The sequence below is a fragment of the Melospiza georgiana genome, chromosome 2 (genome assembly GCF_028018845.1).
Source record: "Melospiza georgiana isolate bMelGeo1 chromosome 2, bMelGeo1.pri, whole genome shotgun sequence".
In the NCBI taxonomy this organism is placed as follows: Eukaryota; Metazoa; Chordata; class Aves; order Passeriformes; family Passerellidae; genus Melospiza; species Melospiza georgiana.
In genome coordinates this window covers 62,387,768-62,408,878 of record NC_080431.1, presented here as the reverse complement: position 1 = coordinate 62,408,878, position 21,111 = coordinate 62,387,768, and the positions used below count along the sequence as shown (strand labels likewise).

The 21,111-nt window shown below is 43.5% G+C and overlaps 1 protein-coding gene across 4 annotated transcripts in view; it reads right to left on the bottom strand.

The window, feature by feature from the left end:
- The window catches only part of SPATA13 (spermatogenesis associated 13), a 168,827-nt gene that overhangs the window by 68,126 nt on the left and 79,590 nt on the right, over positions 1-21,111 (bottom strand). For 3 of the 4 annotated variants that reach the window (XM_058045051.1, XM_058045056.1, XM_058045055.1), the window contains exon 1: positions 3,643-3,793. The exons of the other annotated variant lie outside the window; for it this stretch is intronic. The gene's annotated coding sequence lies outside the window, so the exon portion shown is untranslated. Of the gene's footprint in view, positions 1-3,642; positions 3,794-21,111 lie in introns of those variants that run through there. 4 annotated transcript variants of the gene reach the window in all.

Genomic DNA, 21,111 nt, shown 5'->3' with positions numbered 1-21,111 from the left:
TCAAACCTCATGGGACAACATGTAAGTGTTCAGTGAGAGGAAAAACAAAAACTTGTAATTAAATATGTGATTCTCTGGGAAGATTTATAGCCCCTCTGAGAACAGATGACATGTTAGGCCACTATCAGGAATGCCACTGCAAATTGGAAGAAAGGCAACAAGTACCAATTAGCCGCTCACAACTTTGACATATTTGATTGTTATTCATTTGATATTTGCTTGCTGATTGCACTAATAAACAAAAAGGGAAAAGCCTTTGGAAAGGATTTATAATGTGTACAAGGAAATCCTCATTTCACTGAGAAGTGCATATTTGGTGCTCCGTGTCTTCAGGAATTATGCCCATCAATTTGTTTCACCTAAGGGCATGAAAGAAGAGGGCAAGGAAAAACTAACTTGGTTTTACATTCCCTTATGAGCCTTACCTGCTCAAACAGTACCTTCTTCCATCCAATAATGTAGTCTTATTAGAAAAGGAAAAATTAGACCACTTGCCAAGGATTTCTACATATCCCATGACTGAGCCTACCAGAGGCCACAGTGAGCCAATGAGACCCTCAGGCATGCTGCTGCCATGCATGTGCACATCCTGCACACGGGATGTGGGGCATAGCCCATCATGTCCATGAGACAAAGTCCCTGTCCATAGGCAGAAACACATGGCTCTCCTAGAGCTTCTCGGGATTCCTGTATCTCCAACAATGCATTCACTTCAGAGTGTGACAAGTGCCCACACCACACAGTGCAGTCACGATTTTATGTCTACCACATCATTCTCCAGGAGAAACTGGCTGTTCATGGCATGGACAGGTGCACTGTTTACTGGGTAAAGGCTCTGAGGCCAGAGTGTGGTGGTGAATGTGCATCCATCTGGCAGATGGCCAACAGTGGTGTTTCCAAGAGCTCGCTACTGGGGCCAGCCCTGTTTAATATCCTTATTGGCTATCTGGATGAAGGGATACTCAGTGTTTGTCTTAGAAGAACTTTATACTAATTTCAGGCAGAGTCAAAGAACTCAGTCCTGGAGCTCTTATCTATTATATTAGCTGCAGTGAGGCAGAGTGGAAGCCTGCCAAGGTGAATGGGAATTCAGAGAGCTTTGGATGAGATCCCATAAGAGCAAAAGGTTGCAGAAGTGAGGCCCAAAGCAGACCACTGGCCATTACAATAAAGTCAGCCAGGCTCACTCTTCTACTAATACTTTTATAATAGTGACAGAACATACTGGTGTACTGTACATCTTTGCTCGACTGCAGGCTTCCATGTGATGATTTAGGGGCAGGAAACAGTTGGGGAAGGAAAAGGCAGGAGGGACCGACTGCCCTGGCACACAGCATGGAGCAAGCACTGCATCTGGGTCTCACCCATGTCTTCCAATCCCCTTGTAAATCCCTGCAACGTGAGTTGAAGAGCTTTAAGTTACTGCCATTATTCTGTTAAGTTTTCACATGTATTCAAACTCCTACACAACACAAATTATTCTAATTTTAGCATTTAGCTTTATAAACATTTAGATAACTTAATTTGTCTCTCAATCACACCTCAAGGCCCAAGCTCAAGGGCACACAGCTGTCAAAAATCTTCAAGAGGAAATGTGAAGGGGAAGGGAATAAAAGCAAGCCTTCTCCTGTTAAACTCTGTACAGGCAGAGGAATCACTGGGTACTTCTACAGCCACTTGCATGGAGTAAATAGAGTTCTGCATGAATTCTGCACACCGTGCCTGGCAGCAAATCTAGAATCCCAGGCAGCTCTTTCTCCTTTACAGGACATCATTGTGGAACCTGTGGCATTCTTTAGGAAAGTAGTTGTGACAGGGTTCTCTCAGGGAAAACAACAGTCCCCCAGGTGGTGACAGAGCTGGAAGGAGGTGGCACAGGCTGGCCAATGTGAGCATGAAAGCAGCAGCAGGATACAGGCAGAAGAGCAGGAGTGGACCGGGCTGGAGGAGATGTGAAAGCAATGAGGAAGGACCTTCACATCCTGAGCGGCTGAGGAGAGCAAGGGGTGGGGAGGAGAGATCTGCGAAGGCGACAGAGGGGCCGCCAAGTGGCGACCTGGAGAGGCAAGAGAGAGCCATCAAGGAGAAGCTGGGCCTTCCCAAATGATTCTTCTCTCTTGGCAATGAAGGAAAACTTAGGGAAATGTGCAGATTAAGCAAAGGAGTGAAGAGCTACAGTAACAAAGAGCTACAGTAATGTGAAAAGGCAGGTAGAAAAAAGAAAATATCACTGGAACAGGTTATCACTTTTTTTTTTTTGATTGTTTAAAGAGTGAAAAACCCAAAGCAACCCCAGACACTTTCAGCTCACAGGACCAGCCAGCATATACACAGCTCACCTGCGGTCTGTGGCCTTGGCAACATTGTGTTTTATTTTCACTGACATAAACCATTCATTAACCATTTCTCCAATGCATTAAGCATAAACAAGCTTTCATTTCACACAGGTATTTCTTCCTGCCACTGTGATTTCATCTCCTAAACCAAATATTTTTATGCATGGAACCACCGAAAGAAAACAAGTCTGAGACTTCCCACTAATTACTGCATTTCCCAGGAGTTCTCCTGCAGTGTCTGGAGCCAGGGTCTCCTGCCACACGTTTTATTTTGTGGAGTCTTTCCATTTTACGACTTTTGAAGCAACTGGTGGTGTTTATTGATCTTTCCACACAGCTGTTCTTTTCCTACAGGAGCACTGAGATGGTTATTCTTTGGTCTGATACATGAGGCCCCATTTTTTGTTTCAGAGTTGAGGAGGCAGAAGCTTTTTAAGACTCTGAGTTTGTGGGTGTAAAGAAAGCAGAAAATGCTACACACTGGCTTCAGTAAAAAATGTGCTTGTGTGATGCATTTCAAAATCCCATGAGCTAAGTATCCAGATGAGACTAGCTGTGATACATAAGGATAAGGTGGGGGAATTGCCAGAGATCTGTGCTGGAAAAGGAGGTGCGAGCCATGGGCAGCTCTACAGAAGAAGGATGTGGAGCATCTGCATAAAACAACTCCAGCTACACATGTGTGGATTCTAGCACATCTCCTCATGTCCCAGACAATACTTGAATCCCCTCAGCAACTTATACTATTCTCAGGCATCCTAACTAATTTCTAATATCAGACATGAACAGGAATGACCACAAGCACATACAAGACCTGATGCATGCAATAACAAAAACCACAAGCTCTCACGACCCCCAAATAACCTCAAACTGGAGACAGCATCACTCGAGCGTGGATAACATTTCAGACTTCTGCTCGGGCCGCAGTCCCAGGGCACCCCAGAGCCGCAAACCCCCGCGGCTGGGCCGAGGCTCGAGGGGCGCGCCTGGCAGCCCGCAGAGCCCCCGCTCCCCCCGGGTGTCCCCAGAGCCATTCCCGGGACACGGCAGCTCCGAGGGATGCGCCTGGCAGCCCGCAGAGCCCCCGCTCCCCCCGGGTGTCCCCAGAGCCATTCCCGGGACACGGCAGCTCCGAGGGATGCGCCTGGCAGCCCGCAGAGCCCCCGCTCCCCCCGGGTGTCCCCAGAGCCATTCCCGGGACGCAGCACCGGCGGTCACGCTCGGAGGAGCGGGATGGTGGTGGGCGCTCCTAACTTGGCGAGGGAGCGGGGAAAGAGCACGGAAGGAAACTGGTGAGAGAAAATACCTGCCTCGCCGCTCTGCCGGCTCCTCGGAAAGCGCAGCAGACGCTTGCATGCACAAAGCTTTCCCAGAAATCACGTAAGGCTCTCCGCTGAGCAGGGAGGAAAGCAGGGGCGCTCTCGTTCTCCCCGAACCGCCCCTGCCTGCGAGCAGCCCTTTAGGCTTTCCCTCCGTGAGGATTCCCAGCCCTCCAAGCGCCCGCGGGTCCCGAAGGCGCCGCCGCCCCCGGAGCCGTTCCCTGCCGGCTCCGCTCGGGGGCAGGAACAGCTGGGAGGGTGTCCGCACAACACGCTCCATAAATTCTCCCCCAGTCTTCTGCAGACCTAAGTCCTTGAGAAAAATGCCTAAATCCCGTCGTTTGTTGACATAGTAACCACATTTAAGTTTTTACCCCCTTCAGAAGCCCTCTGCATAAAACAATTCATTATGTAAAAGATTTATCCAGCGCAGCGTGCTGGTTTGTGTGGTTTTATTTGTACAAGGAAGAAATAAAGAGACTGGATGTTTATACTCTAGATTTCCCACCCAGACCAAGGGGTTGCTTCATTACAGCAGACAGCATTAAGGACTTCCACAAGTCTTTGAAGGAATGTAACAGCAAGTAAAAGGGGGGGGAAAAAAATCATTATTCAGATAAACAGCCCATTTCTAATACCTAAGTGAAGCAAAATTTTAGGAACTTTTCAGGAGGTCACAAAATGTTTTGTATTTTCCCCCTAACTTATTCACATATATTTATCTGATTTCTTCAAAGATGATTAGAACATTTTAAAAGTTCCCAACTAAATTTGTAAATCTACAGCAGATACTGTGAGAAAGAGCAAAGGGTCAGAAACAAGTAAAGCCTGTGGAAGACTTTGCTTTCCCAGTTCTATGGAGATGAGCTCTTTAGTCTCCGGGCAGTGGAGAGAAGAAAGATAAAAGAGAATTGTGCTGCGGGGATCACGTGGGGTTTAATGGGTTTTAATGCATCCCCTCATCCAAAGTGCTGCTACCCTACACAGACCTGCATGCAGATTTCCAGCCCTTTTACTGGTAATTTAGGCTATGGGAGCAGCCTGGCAGGCTTGTGCAAACCATGCTACCCTGCAGGGCTTTTCTGACCCCAGTTGCAAAAGGATGGGGGCGGGGGGTAAAATAACAAAACCCGAACCTTGGTATTTCGAGTTGAAAAGAGTCTTACAAGCAACGTTTCAGTGTTTTAACTCAATGCTGCCTTAAAAACTACTTGATTTACAAATATCTTTCAGGGTCTAATTGTGTATTATTTACTACAGACAATTTTCTCTCTGATCCAGGTTAAATGCATGCTTAAGCTCGGAAGCAGCAGAGCACATAGAGTGAGAGATCTAGCATTTTCCTCCAGCCTTGAAATTCATTACAATTGACCATAACCTTCCCCTCAATACCCAGGCAGCTTCATTTTCTTCACATCATGCTCATCCTCTTCTTCTCCCCTCCCCTCCGAAAACAAAACAAAACAAACTAAACATAAACAAAACGAAACAAAAAAATCAGGTAAATTCTTAATCCACATCTTTTTACGGGCAATAGCTGAGAATAATTTCCAGAGTTGTCATTTAAATGAGAAAAGAAAAGAGGAAAGAAAGGGGAAGCTTAAATGCGCATTCACAGCTTTGGAAGTCACACCCTTTGATGACGTTTCATTAGATTTTTTAAGGATAGATACTCAAATATAGTCCCAGCATCAGTACGTATTTCTCAAATTATCACCAGCTGATATCCTGACCCCATACCAACCATATAGGTGCTTATATGTTTTAAGAAAGTGATACGTATTATGAAGTTTGTAAAGCTCTGTTGTAAAGCTCTGGCTGTGCTGTATATTTCACTGTGCATATGACGACAAAATATTTTCAGTATATAAGGTTTGCTACAGTTTTTAATGTATTTCAAAGCAGGCCTAAAAGGGAGGACCACTAACCCTGTACTCTGGCTCCATTCAGTGAAACCCATGGAACTATTGAAAGTGTTTGTAGCTCTGCTGGCTCCAAGGTGGTGGGAGGGAGCTCCACTTCTTTGGACTTGCTGTTGAGCTCGGTCTGACACTGCACCTGAGCAGCGAGGCTCAAGGTGAATGTCACCCTCATCTTGCCCCCAGTCTGTGTTTGCAAATGTGCTGGGGCAACTGAGGCAGCCGTTCAGTGGGCTGATCCAGTTGAAAACCAATGGACCCAAAAGCCATCATTTTCTATTTCATCAGCTTGTTAAGCTGACCTGGCTACAGTTGTGCAACTGCTGGATGCAGTCCAGGCACGTGGGTGGGCTGTGCAGTGGGGCAGCAGAACAGCAGCCCCCAGTTTCTCTAGGTTATTTGTATTTTTAAATTTCCATCTAAGCTTGTTTGTGCCTGAGCTCTGCCAGTCAAATGGGATAACACTCTTTCCTTGTCTTACAGATTGTAAACCTCTGGCTATAGGAAATCAGAATTTTCACCAACTCGAAAACTCAACTTCGAATAATGTATCATCATCTAGCAAAAAACGATAAAATATACAAGTTAAACTGATTAATTTCTGTACATTGTACATACCAAACAAATATTCCAATGTTAGCAAAATTGTAAGTACTAAAGTCACTCTTCTTTTTGTAAATTGAGCCCAGATCCATGAAATAAGCTATCAGTGGGAGTAAGGGTGGGGTGTGAAGTCGTATATGTTCTATATTATTTTTCAATATCGTATGTGTTAAGTCAGTTTAGCTTTGTTTTTCTGAGAATTTTTAACCAAAATGTGAAAATAACCTGCATGCACTGTTTGCTTGAAAATTATGTAATAATTAAATTGTCTTACCGCACATAGATAACCCAGAATTGTATTAATTTGACATCATCCACGGGATTTAAGAAGATAACAGAAGGTTGCACAAGCACACTTACTAGACCTGCTATTGAAGATGAACCTCTACACTGATGAGAGGGCAGAAAGCTCCTACGGCCTTTAGTAACGGTGTTCCAGAAAGGAAAGGAGTGAATGAACCCAAGAAATGGGCTCTGGCCCAGAACCATTAGCAGCTGCTTAGTGCTATGTTTGCAAATGCTCTGGTTCCTGTAGAAACACCTAATCCTTCCTGAATTCTGGCCAGCATTTATGGTTAAGTGCAGACAGTAAAAGGCTGTTCTCATTACCTTCTTCTTATCTGTATGGTCCGTTTTGTGTGACAATGGATTTTCAGCTAGAATTTTAAAGCTTAATTATTCTGGCCACGTATGCGGCACTATTTACATTGCAATGGGTGCCTAAGACCTATTTGCTGGGGGATGCACCGTGGGGTAGGAGTTTTGGGTACTGCCTTAGCCATAGGGAACAAAACAGTACAAGGAAATCACAGGAACCCACAAAGCCCTTAATGCAAATCATAAACTTTCTATAGGCATTCTTGAACTCTGCTATAGAATGTGATACTGATTTATGTCCAGCAATGGAAGTCTCAAATATCCTTTCAACAGTGTCTGGAGGGATTAGCAGATTGTCAGAGCTGGGGCTGAGAACTCCTTCCCATTTTAGGATTGACCTCCTAGGTGCTCCGGCCATAAATAGAGTTTCACAGAATTATTTCCTTGGGGTCCTACTCAGTCCACCAGACACAGCTCACAAAAACCCACAAAATACTGAGGCAAACTGAAAAGGCAAAACCTAGAATAAAAGCATGCAGGAAACAAACAAGGTTTGTGGTCCACTCTTTAAAAAGCTAAAGCTGAAATTCCTGGCTTTTGAAGGGATGCCCCTTACCCAAAGCAGGCCAATTAACTGAGCTCATTTTGTGGCTGTTTCACTTGCTCAAGCTTTCTAAACTTTGTGCACATACCTCTGTTCAGTATGCTGTTCTGGAAAGTATCTCAGCATTATCTTATTTTTGATCTTTATTGATTGTGGCCCCTAAATACAACAGTTGTGGATATATCAGCTACAGCAAATAGACCGTGACTGATGAGGTAAGCATCCTATATTCAAATGGGGGTGCAAGTGCTATGTGTTGCTGCCTACAGCTCTTGATGATGATGCTGTGCCACTCACAGCAGCAGCTGGTGATGACACAGCTGTGCTCTTTATGCTGGAGCTGGAGTTGGTCTGACTTTACCATTACCTGATCTATCCCTCTCAATGAGTAGAAAAATCTTCATTTTCTTCCTGTGGGCTTGTTTTGCCCTCCTTTACCAGCTCACCACAGATTCAAGATGAGCATCAGTGATGCTCCAAGGGCAATTGTAGGAGTGCACACAAGTGGAAAGGGAAGAGAAGCTGCCTGGAACTTTTTGGCAGCAGTTATCTTTAAGCCCGGTTCAGATATACTGCTTGACTGTACCCTTGGGACACAGTAGAGATGTTGTCCAGGCCACAGATTAACAGGGTTAAGAGGTTATTTCTTTATCCCTCTCACACTTCCATGAAGATTACTGCCTCCTCCGACCTGCCAACAGGGTGGCACCTTTTGTATCCCCTCAGTCTCAAAATGATCTGGAAAACAAAAAATCTCCTGTGAACATCCCTGAGGCAAGTACAGATCATTTTCACAGAAGTGTGCCAGGGAATGACGAAATGAGCAATTATATCACTGCATCAGAGGGTAAGGTTTCACCAGGTGCATGCTTTACTTAATGCCTTATTACCATTGAAACAGGGCAGAGTCTCCTCTCTCTCTCATGGACAGTTGTCTTTGCCCCCACCTCATGCCAACTCTACCGTTCCTCTGAACAATTGGATGAACCAGTTCAGCTCACTTAACTGACAGAAAATGCTTTTTTTATTTTTCCTGTTTTTTATAGCCTGTGAGATGAACCAGGTCACAGAGGTGTGATGGAGCGTTCAGAACATGCAGTCAGGAACCCAGACCATGCTTGGGCTGGAGTGCATTGTGATGGGAAAGAAGGGAAAGAAGGGCTCAGTGTACAATAACATCTTAACATGGGTCAGCTGCAGCCTCCCCTGAACAATAGCTGTTATTGCTATTTCCTAGCTGAGCCTGAGATCTGTCCCAGCACATACTTTACAAGCTGTGGTGAGGATAGATGGATGGTTTGCACAATGCTGGGGACCTTTCATCTCCTCTCAAGGAAAAGCTCTTTCTTGACATGGACAGGAACAAGTCCCAGGAAAGTGTTAATTTGTTTAAAGCTGCTGTGCAGCTCCTTTGCCCTTCAGGGACCTGGGAGCTTTGAATCACCAAGGCATCCATTCAGATGATGCAATACTTGTACCTGGATACACTGCCAGAGGACAGTAGGAGAAAAATCAGGAAAACCAGTGGAAGATTAATTACTCTCTTTTCATCGGGCCTTGTTACATTCATTTGAGCTCCTGCCTTCTGATTTACCAAGTTACCTTGGTGATTCTTGACTGCATTGCTTGCAAGCCTACACCAGCTCCACTCCAGCCCAGGTACAGATGCTGACATCAACTTCCTCCTCCCGCTGGCACTTGCCAGCTAATGAAATACAACTGCACAGAGGAGGAAGGAAATTCAGGGAGTGTCAAATACCAGCCCGAGTGCCAGCATACCATAGCAGGCTGGTGCAGTCACCCCTGGCTTTTCTTCAGAAGGATTTGGGGAATGTCACTTCTTTTTGTATTATATTTTGTAGCAGATACTTATAGGGTGACATTCTGCCTCCTCCCTGCTGGCTTTTGTGCTGTGCAGGTTGCTGTAGCTGGTCATTGGCTTATTCTTATTCTGTCATTGGAGCAGTGCCAGAGCTGGCAACAAAGCAAGCAGCAAAGATGCCTGGTGAAGAGAAGTGAGAGGAAGAATGGGTGAAGAAGGTGTGAAGAGTGAAATCTTGCCCAAAATCAACCTAATCAATAGCCAGAAGCGGGGCAGGGCACGAAGTTCTAAAAGCCAGAGTTTCAGTGAAGGTAGCAAATTGTTGTGCCTGTGTCTGCAGAGGATGCTGTAGTCTGAGGTGCTCCTAGTCTGGTTATATACAGCTTCAAGCCAACATGAGAACAAGGAACTGACCATCATCCACCTTCATGCTCTAGGCAGCTCCAGCACTTTCTAGTCATGCTGCACTGGGTGTTCAAGCAGCCACAGGAGGAAAGGGTGGTCTGTGGCTGTGGGAAGCATATCTAATTTGTCCATTTAAGTCCCTTTAAATAAATCTTCTCTTCTACAAAGCAAATCTCACTCTTTGGCATGGATAAGCCTGGCTTCTCAGGCCCTGGGAATATTTGTCAGGACAGCAAACCCTCGCAGAACCTGCTGGACCTCAGCTGGTGGCTGCTGTCATGCTCCCCAGGACTTGCCACATGACCTGACTTACTTGGAATCTCCAATTAGCTGGACTGTCCTGGACTGGAGGGCTAATTAACTCATATTCTTGCTAGAGTGGCCCCATCCCAAAAGAATGACTGAGGAAAGTGACTCCCAAGCACAGAGGGTTGGCCCTTTCCCAGCTGCCATGTGGGAATATACAGAAAGCCTTTGAGGAGCCAGCTCAAAAGACCTCATAGTATCTGTGCTTAGGTCCTGACATGATAACTTCATATTTCCTGCCCCAAGGCTTTTTGAGCAATATGTATGTAAAAGCTGAAGCTGAGCATATTTTAAAACTCATTACTCCTATATGTAATCAGTGCCTTATTAGATTTCCAGCAATGCAAAGGGACTAATAGTTAATTTGGAAGCTACCTGGAAGCTGCTTTTTCTTTTATGTTCGCCAGTGTTTTTCCATGTTGCCCCATGTAACTAAATTAAGTGTTCTGATAACAGTGCTAAGAGCAGTGGAAAAGCCAACATATTAAATAAACTTGGCCACCTGTCATATTTTACATGCCATTTCTTGCTCACAGCCTGTGAGTTTAAATGTCTGGCAGCTGAAGCTATGGCACAGAGTGGAGTGTCCTTGGAATTCACTATTCCTTGCTTCATCTGAATTTGGTGACCTTTACTTTATCTGTTCACCAGGGCAAGAAACACAGAGCTTTTTGCACAGCTGATCTGCAGCCCAGATGGTTGCAACCCTATTGGGACAAAAGGAGAAGAGTTGTTTAGAACTACCCAGAGAAATCTTTGAACCTCAGGACTGCAGGAAGACTTCAGTACATCAGCAGGGTACAGCCACCATCCAATCCAGCCACTACACTGCCAGGATGCCAAGAAAGTCAAGAGAAGTTTTGTTTTTTTGTGGTTTTGGGTGTTTCTTTGGGTTTTGGGTTTGGTTTGTTGTTTTTTTTTTTTTTTTTTTTGGTTGCCTGGCAACCAAAATTATTCTGAACATAATCTTAGTATTATTCTGAACATAATCTTGTTCACTGATGGCTATTATTGAGTTATAGCCATGTTTTCTTTTCCAGCCCCAGCTTTTAGTTGGAGGTGAGAAGTTGGCTTCCCAACCAGTCTGCTCCTGGAGACTGGCAAGGCAAGACAACAACTGTGACCAAATAGCCCAGAATAGGGCCACAACTCATCTGCTGGCATTTCAGGGCAGGAGAAGGTATGGGGAACAAAGTGGTTCCTTATTCAGAACAGAAATATGTTTACTTTGACGTGGGTGACACACTGTGGGGGTTGTATTTACCATGTGCACCTGTACTGACATCACACTGTGTGAGTGTATTCAGCAAGTCCAAAATCAAATTAAATGGACTGTGTTATTTAGAAGATATTTACTCCTATGTGGAGGTACTTAATTACTTTGTTGACAAGTGCTGTAGAAATGTTAGTCTATTAAGGAAAGTTAAGCAGAACCTCTTACAGATCATAAAAGTTTAGTAGAGGGGTTGACCCCTGCAAAGTTTGGTAACATCACCAGTGCGAAGACAAGGTTGCTGTCCTTCTGGTCCTCTGGAAATTCACCCTCTGTAACTCCTTAAGGTCAGCAAAGCTACTGTGATCTGTGGAGCATATCCCATCAGGGTTTTATCTTCTGCCCCTCTGTGAGTGGCTGACACTGCCTGCTAATCCCTGCTCACAGAAACACGGCTCAGCCTAGCCTTCACAAAGCTTACTCCAGACTTTTGCTGGAATAGTTCTCTGAGCTGCAAGGGCCCCAGTGGCATTCACACCCTGCTTAGCTAAGTAGCAGTCATGGATCCTGCAGTCGGTCACATTGGGCCACCAGTTTAGCTGTCAGTGAGTCAAATACAGTGGCTGTTGGATTATAATCACACTGGTGCTACAACCAAATGTCACTTGACACAAGACTTCAACCTCCTACAAACATGATATTCTCTATTTGTAGAAGGACAAAGAGCTTAGTATGTACTTTTTATAAAGCCACAGGAAGCTACACAGTGGTTTTCTAGAAAAGTATGTTACTGTCAGAGGGACAACATAATCTTTTTTTTGAAAGAAAATTTTTTAAAACCCTCAACTTAGTGCCATGTACTTTAGCTTTCTTGGCACACCCTGGGGTGTTTACCAGTGGGGACAAGAATTTACACTGTTCAGATGCCTCAGAGAAGTGACTGCTCTAATCAAACCACCCAAAGTGTGATTATGGCAATGGCTTCCCCAGAGACTTGTGTTTTGGTTTTCAGTAAACAACTAGCCATCCAAGTAGGAGGAGGATGACTCAGATAAAATGACACAGATCTGTTATATATAGCAAACATTAAATATGCTTAAGATTCCTCTGATACTTTAAAAAGGACAGTTCAAATTATCACCCTCTGAAACTCCATAGGTTCTAATTTAACAACTACAATAAAAGTAATTTATTTTTAAAATAAAAATACTTCTGCCTCTTTTGAACTAGGCCAAATGGCCCATTTCAAAATAATATTTTATTACTTTGGACACAAATAGCCCAAATTTCTGGCTAATATTTGCTGATTTCAGAAAACATAACATTGCTTATACCTAGAAAATAAAAAGATGCAGAGTTTGCCAGCCAGCATCCTTCCTGTTTGTACAAACTCCAGTCCTCTGAGCTGTACTGGAGGTTTAGGCTTTTCTGTGGGATGAAGGATTTCTGACAATGCCTACCTTTCAGACCCATGCCAACTATTCTTCAGGCACAGAGTAACCCATTCTTGAAATGTGCTTTTTCCTCACCTACCCTTACTCACAGGGCAGTGTAGTTGGTCAAAGCAGACAACAGCTCAAAGAAAAGGCAGTCATGGAGTAATTTCCTTTTGTAAATAATTTTATATAAGACTCCCACTATTTTACATCAGTGCACAGATGTGTGTTTCGGTTCTGGTTATGTATGCCAACAAAAGACAGAAGCCCAATGATGTACATTGGAATACACTTTTGCATTTACAGATACATTTCTGGAAACTGAACTTCAGCAGCAGTTAGTTCCCTAGGAAATAACAGGAAAAGAGCACTGAAACTTTGCTCCTACTACCTACCCTAACCTGCTTCATGTTTTCCTTAGTGTCTTCCCTCTGCAGCATTGCAGGTGGATGGAGGGACACTTGCTGGGAGCAGAAGTCACACTTCTCCCCCCTGCCTCCATCAGCACTGCAGGCACCATTTGCACAGTGAGCTGGGAATGTTTGGGGCTCAGAGGACAGCTGTGTTTGCCCTCTTTCCCTCTCTTATGCATGCATATAATCACCTCTATGCAAAAAGCATCCTCAAAGTCTTCAGGAGCACACAGTCAACTAAGCTGGAGAGAAAGTAATAGGGAGAAAAACAAGGTTTGCCTCAGACAGGCACAAACACCAGTGCCACCCTCAGCCACAGGGAGACATCAATTCCCAAATGCAGGTTTCCTTCCCCAAATGCTGGGAGAGGGCCCCTGGCCAAATGAGGTCAAGCCTGGGTCAGTGAAAGGAGGATATAGGTCTTTTAATGTGTAATGAGGCAGAACCTAAAAATCTACAGAAGACAAAGGAAAAGCAGCCAGGTCAATAGGAAGTGTCAGATGCAGCCCTGAATCTGTAGATGCTATGAAAGGGATGAAGCACATCCGAGACCTGGACATAGCAAGGACTCCATTAGCTGAACCCCAGTTTTCCTTTGCAATTTAGCAGAACTCCAAACCACAGAACACTGAGATACTGTGGCCATAGGGTCAGGAGAAACACCTCACTTGTCTTTGGGTCTCTGGTTTTGTACTATGGTTCTGGAGGTAGAAGAGCTGCTCAAAATTGTCTTGGACATGAGGGAAAGGCTTTGGGCTTCCTCATGAACTCTTGGATCACATCCATTCCTGCCTGGGTGTCACTTGTGCCCTCAGTCCTGACTGGGATGGCAGTCAGAAGAGGGCAGAGGGCAGGGTGAGTAAGGATTAACAACATTTTGGCATTTCTGATAAATCCAGGCCTGCCTAATTATGCTGTAAGAGATTAAAGGTGAAAAACCTGCATCTAGATGGTGACATGCTGAAAGACCATGACTGACTCAGGAGAGGGCTTTGAGCTGGAAATCACCTGGGAGATCAGAATCAAAACCACAGTTGCCTTGCAGCCTTCTCCAGAGTCTGGAGCTAAGCAGAAACTAACTTTAGCATTAGTAAAATAAGTTATTTACTGCTTCACTGGCAATTTACGCATGATTTTCTCATCCAAAAGAAGTTAATAGAGCTTCCAAAAGAGCTAATAGAGAGAAGTTAATAGAAGCAAATGTGCCACTATAGCATCTTCCTGCCTAATAGTTATTAATGGCATGGTTCTTTGGTATCCCATTATAAATACAAATAGTTCATATTTTAAATGGGAATGGTGAGTGATAACAGTCCTTTCATCTTTGCTCCACAGTATCTTTTAATCATCACTAACAAAAAACTTGCTTTCCATTTTGTCATATTTCTCATAGAATCAATAAAGACAGGACTCAGAATTCATCAAAATTCTGGGCACAAAGCCAGCTTTTCACAAATAATAAGCAACAGCAATAATTAATGATTTAATGTAGCACTTGTGAGAAGTATCAGACTTGACTGTGCCACAAAATCAAATTCTTTATCTTAGAAAACAAAGATAATGCCAATAGTGGCAGCTCAACTCCACCCCTGCTGCCTCAGAGTGGCAGCCAGGCTTGGAAAGGCCCCTTCTAAGCCCAGTGACACTGAGAGGACATGCTGATATGGTCATTGGCCTGTGGACATCTTTCTGCAGTGACCCACTACTCACATTTCCACCTCATCTGCTGAAGTGCAACCAGCCATTGCACACTGCACACCTACATCCCAGGGATGTGACACTCATCTTGTGTCACCTTGAGCAAACACTCCAAGAAACCCATGCAAAATCCAGCAACAATTGGAAAAAGATTAAAGGGAAAGACTGAAAGGCATTCCCTGTCATTTCCTTTGCCCTGGAGCCAGGTGAAGGTATGAAAAGTGTTGTTGCTCAGACTGCTGTGGCTTGAGCCAGTCAGTCCCATAACACTGGGTTATTTTAATTATCCAGTTCCTTGTGGATTGTTTTAGATTTTAAAGTCTTATTACTCCTACTGATGTAGGAAATTCTGAGGAAAGGGTGAAGGCACTCTCTGTAATACAGTCTGTCTTATTCTCAGCCCCTGGAGCCACAAATTTTGGGGAACACCTGCAAAATCTCAGGCAGAACAAGCTGTCCCAGAAGTGAACTGGGAGCTGCCAGAGGGGACCAAGAGCCCCAGCTGAGTAAACCAGGCAGAAAATATTCATATGAGGAACAGCCCTTCCAGGGCCAGAATAGATACAAACCACCCACGTCCTCTTCCTAATAGCCAAGAGTCAAAAATACTTCCATACTTCCATTCCTCACATCTACTGGCAAATCATGATCCAACTTAATACTGACACCTAATGATAATGCTCCACAGCTATTTGTGACACTCCAAAACCACGGTGGCTCTCAGACACTGCTTCAATATGGAACTGCAGCATCTGTTAGATGTGAAGATATACGAGAAAACATAAATATACCTTTTCTTCTTCTACTTAAAATAGTTTTTATTACATCCCACATTTCCAGAGGGAATGCGGCTACAGAAAAATCCAACATCAAAGTCCTACAGGATTGTAATCAATTAAAGATATTTTGGTTAGCCATAGTGGCTCAGATATCAAAAGTAACAAAGATCTTCTTGCCTCTGCTCAGGGAGGATGATATTCTAAATGTCTAATTCCAAATTGAGTGAAGTTATCTTATTATACACAGTGCAGCAGCAGACTTCTGGGCAAATCATTACAACTGCCTGCAAGGTATGTTGTAGAATGAGAACAAACTGTTCAGACATCTGCAGGTCAGACAGCTTTTCATCTGGTCTTGATTACAGAGGAGCAGATTCCTTCCTTGCATGCTTAGCATTAGGTAATAGACAATAATGAGAGCTTTGCACCCCTGTGCCCTAACCCTCCTCAGAACAAGCTGTGCAGGATGAGACATTAGCATCCTGCAAAAAGCTTGCCTTTTTGTAGCAGGCATGGGTAGCAATATGGTTGGCAGTTTGTTTCAGGAGATATAGTCTATTACACATGCAGGAATATTTCAAATACAGACAGCTCTGCAGTTCAGGTCTTCTGAGCTGCCTCTGAGACTGCAGTGCGACATGGACTACATAATTACTATAATACAAGTGAAAACAAAATGTAAAACTTGTATCTTACTCTTGCTGAGCCTCACCAATGCGGTTTGTCTTTCCATGTTTCTCAAGTGAGTGGAAAAAAAATAATTATGGCCTAAGAAATTCAGAACACAGCAATATTAGCTCCCTGCTACAGCTGTGAAGATGGGAGCATGGGAGGCTGGTGACAGAGCACCCTGGAGCCTGTGGCTTGTCTTCAAGTTGCAGCCCATTAACCATGGCACCTGGCTCAGGGGCAGATCCCAAAGTGTGGCAGAGCTCAGCAGCTTCTCTGCTGCTCCCTGCTCTTACCCAAGAGGCAGCAGATTGCTGGACCACAGATCATCTGCATCCTGATACAGGAGAGGCTGCAGTGGAGCTACAAATGCATGGATTCAGCAGTGAGAAACCAGAGACAATTATGTGAGCCTCACAGTTAGCACATTGTATTCAGTAAATCCTCTGAGCTGGTTTATAGTCCTGTAAGGCCACTATAAGAGGCAAAATAGAAAAAATGTGATGGTAAAATGCATTATGCAAACTGTTTGATGAAAAACATGCCAAGAGATTGGGACTGCTACTCCAAAGGATGACTACTTGGCCAGAAGTGGGATTATATAGGTGTGGAAGGGAAACCTCCCTGTGCACCAGTGTAAAGAGCAAGTGCAGTCTGGCCCTCTGTGAAAAACACAAACCCATGGTGCAGAAGTGAAGGAGAAAGAGATAAATGTCCTGGTGTGAGGATCTCTGAAGGACCACTATCTTTGCTGCTAAACTCTGTCTCTTCTCTGTCCCTCCAGTGAATCTTTATTTCTGAAATTACCTGACTTTTATTGAGACATCTTATGGTTATGGGGTAGAATTCAAAACTTACAGTGAACTGTTAAAGGCTTGGAGAAGAAAAAATTATTAAATCCAGCATTGTCAAATCAGCTATTCTAAAAACAACCAACATATCAAGTGCACATTTATCTGCAGGAAAAGTTGGTTTTTTCAAGGCACTATATATATTTAGTTCATGAAGTTTGATTTCTCCAGGCTGACTTTGTGCACTTACAATTTGCCTGTAGAGCCCCCCTAGGCATTCGACAGTACAGAATAGGCAGCTGAGATCTTTCTTTGGGATTCTAGGAATCCAAATGATATGGACACTGCATGACACATAGCTGTGTGAGATTTACCACTGGGATATTTGAAGAACTCAGAGGACCAACTCTAAAGCAACCATGATGCTCTCCAGGGCTAACTAGGGGCTACTGCAGCCCTGGTGAAGCTCAGTTCTTCACCTTCTGCAGGGATGGAAGACTGGACAGTAGCACAGAATTACACTACCCATTTACACCTGTGGCACAGACTTTTACTACCCTAAATTTTGCCTATCACTACATTTATTTAGGATTGACCATCAGCTTCTTTCCTTGTGCCTTCAGAACAGTTTTCTGGTTTATTGAGTCATTGAGTCTGTATCAGGAGTTAAGTACTGAGCTCTGTGTTCCAAGTGTTTGTTTCACAGGCATTAATTTAAAATGCAGTGCACTGACAGGTGTTTTTAAATTCCCTCCTTGGGTAAGATTTAAATGGTAGTTTGGGAAAGGTGTGTGCCTCCAGGCAGCTCAAAGCAATTGTTATTTTTGTATATTGAAGCAAGCCATCTTATCACCTTAAGTCATGTGTGCATTAAACAAGGAGTCATTTAATGATATCTCTGGGTGAACCAGATATCCTTGTCTGAAGTCTAGCTGGCTGGAGATACAATAATCGTAAGGGGAGAAATTCCCCCTGCTGCCAGCACTACAGCACCCATATGTGGGGAGCAGCATCTAAAACTAGAGACACCTCCTTGTCCTTTTCACACAGAAGGCAGGCTGTTATCAAAACACAGTGGATGGAAAAAACCTGATACCAGATATCTGATGGAGTCACAGGTGCTAAACAGGTGCATAATGTAGCAGCTTGTGGAGACAGCAAGGAAAAGAAATGGACACAGGCAAAGGTGCCACCACACAGCCAAGAAGTCTGCAGGGAGAGGGGCCCACTGGGGGACACTGGAAGCTGGGGTTATGCCCTCCAGATATGCTCACAGCCTGCTGGGAAGATTTGTTTTCAGACAGGAGGGACAGCTCAAAGATCTCAAAGCAGAAATGTCTGAACGGCCAGGGAGCTCTGTACATCTTTCATAGACCAGTGAGTCCCCTTCTGCCTCTCCTCTCTTCACACCATCATCGCTTCCTTCTCATTACATCTCCTAGAGCTGCTCTCTCCTCTGTACCAGCCCCCTCCATGTTATTCCTTCTTCACTTACCTCTCTAGCTGTTTCATTTCCCCTAAGTAAGGCAACATGCGTGGTTTTCTGCTGCAAATTCATGGTGATTTGCACCTTCTAGTAATGCCCCCCTTGTTCATGGCATGAGCTTCATTTCAGTAGCATCTGATATTCCCTGTCACGAGGGAGAAGAAGACATTTCCAGGAAGAAATTATTTTTTATGATGTCTAGCAGACATCTAGCTGCCTTTGGTTTTCTGAACCCATGAGGCTAAGCAGGGCTGTCTGCCATCCTCAGTTTGTATGCCTAGAGCAGAAGAATCCTTCAAGTTTACTGTTTCATCAGTCTAATGACAAACATGCTTAATAACACACTTCTGTTACACAGCATTCTGTGAAACATTAACTAGACTTCCTTTTTTTCAAAGCTCTTTTGCAAACACTTCAACCCACGAGTCCTTATGGTGGTTAGGTACCTCTCCCCCTAGCAGGGCCATTGCAGAGAGATGCAGTGATGGAAAGATTCATGAGAGAGCAAAAGGAAAAGAAAGAGAGCAAAAGGGAGAAGTCTGACTGCTAATCTTAATGACTCTACAGCTTCCAAGCCTCTGCTCACAGTACCACTGATACATTTTTACTCAATGATTTTTCCATGCAAAATTTGTAACGGAAAAGAATCCCAGAGCCAGGTTCCCCACTTTTTCTTCCTTTTCTCCAGGTTTCTGAAGTCTTCGGTCTTTTCTACACAATGTCAGAACTGGGGAGAAGTTCTGAAGAGGTTCCCTTTCTATTTTGTGTGGTACAGCTACAAAGGATAATTAGTACTGTCTTAACTACCTATGGGATACTGAAGAGAAGACAGAGCCAGATTATTCTCAAACGTGCACAGCAGAAGAAAGAGAAATGGATACAATGTGTAACAGAAGAAATTCTGACTCAATATAGAGAAAAAAGTTTTTTTAATGAGGATTTGGGTTGCACAGAGGTGGCAGAACCTCCATGTTTGAAGATTTCAAAAGCTGACAGGACAAGGCACTGAATAACCTGCTTTCATGGGAGGTGCTTCAAGCAGGAGGCTGGGTTATGGACCTCCACATGTTCCAGAGGTCACTTCCAGCTTTCCTGATTATTTAGAAATACTCCTGTTCATACAGTCCTACAGGAGGAAAGCTTCCCAGAAGACTCTCAACGAGGAGTTCCAGAGGTTGTGGGTGTATCCATGTTATGCAGACAGCATAGGACAGATGCCTTCACATTAAGTGCTCAGAAGCCACACCAGATACCAGGAACCATTTAATTGTGAGACTGTAACACAGGCTAATTTGCATTGCTTCTTTTTCAAAGCTGTAGTTCAGCTGGGGCCTCTTTTTTTCCCTTCTGGCAGCAAGTACAAAGTACAACAGTAGAGAGTAGTTTACAATGTGAAGTCAACTACTTTTAAATGACCATGCATTACTGATAAAAGCTTTAGAGGTAAATGTAGAACTTGTAGGCCAGTCAATTTAAGCTCTCCTGCTTTTTGAAAAGGTTCTGTATTTATGACAAGAGTGAAACCAGTTGTTTCTTGCCTCAGAGACAACATCAGTTCTTTGTAGATTTTGAATTAGCTGAAAAATGTCTATGATCATTGTTAGAGGCCCTTTCCATTCCACCTCCTCTGCTGAGTTTGTCACCCCTGGCCTCAAGCAAGGCTACCTGAGAATCACAAGAGCTCACTGCTTTGAAGAAGCCACTAGAGAGATTTCTCTATGAGTTTATCACTGCCAGGTGTCAAACAGCCAGTTAGGACTATTTTACAGCTCTAGCAGTGCTTGCATTTCTTTACTGCCAAGTGTCAAAGTAAAAATTAGAGAGGGAAACAATAGCAAATTAGTCTATATAGGGTTCTTTCTAGTTCTCATTGTTAAGTGTGGCTTCTTCAAACAACAAGCACAGTCAGATTTCTGAGGATAATCCATGCTGGCCTGGTTTATTTAAATTGATTAGAAGAGAAATATTGCCATTACCTTCAATGGAAGGTAAAACTAAATAGCCCTGAAAATCCCACCTACAGCAAGAATAGAAACTGCAGATTTGTTAGTTTATTACTGAATTCAAAACAGAGGGGCTGGGCCAGAGCAGTACTAAGAGAAGAGTTTCTGTGTATAGTTGCTGGGCTGATATGTCAAGAAATGTATTTGTACTAATTAGATTTACTAAATTATATTTTTGTATTTAGGAAGGTTTTTATGTCAGAAAATTATGTATGTAGCTTAAATTTGATATTATTTATTTCTTTTTGCTATAACTTTCCCATTGTCTAGATATTAGGTATCAGAGAGAAATCTTCGTGTCATTTGTGTGATATTTACTGTTGGATTTTCCTCAGCTGAGAGAAGTTTGTTGCATCCTGGAGAAGTACAGGGAAGTACAACAGTAAACAATTAAATATTTATAAATATTCTAGATGGACTAATTTGATGATTGTATTAATTTGGTGAAGGTTGGACAGCTGCAGGCAGACAAAATAGCTAGGTTTATATTTTGTGAATATTGCAATTTTTCTTACACTTGTAGACTGTGATAGGAGGTTTGAATCTTTTACTGATTACCAAATTCATAATAAATTTTTCATTAGTTTCACTAATTAGTACTGAATTCATCCAATATGCTATTGAAATGAGAACACTCACAAGTCTGGAAGCCATACAGTTTGGTATTTTTTAACCAGCAACTGAGAGATAAATTTTGTTGTATATATTACAG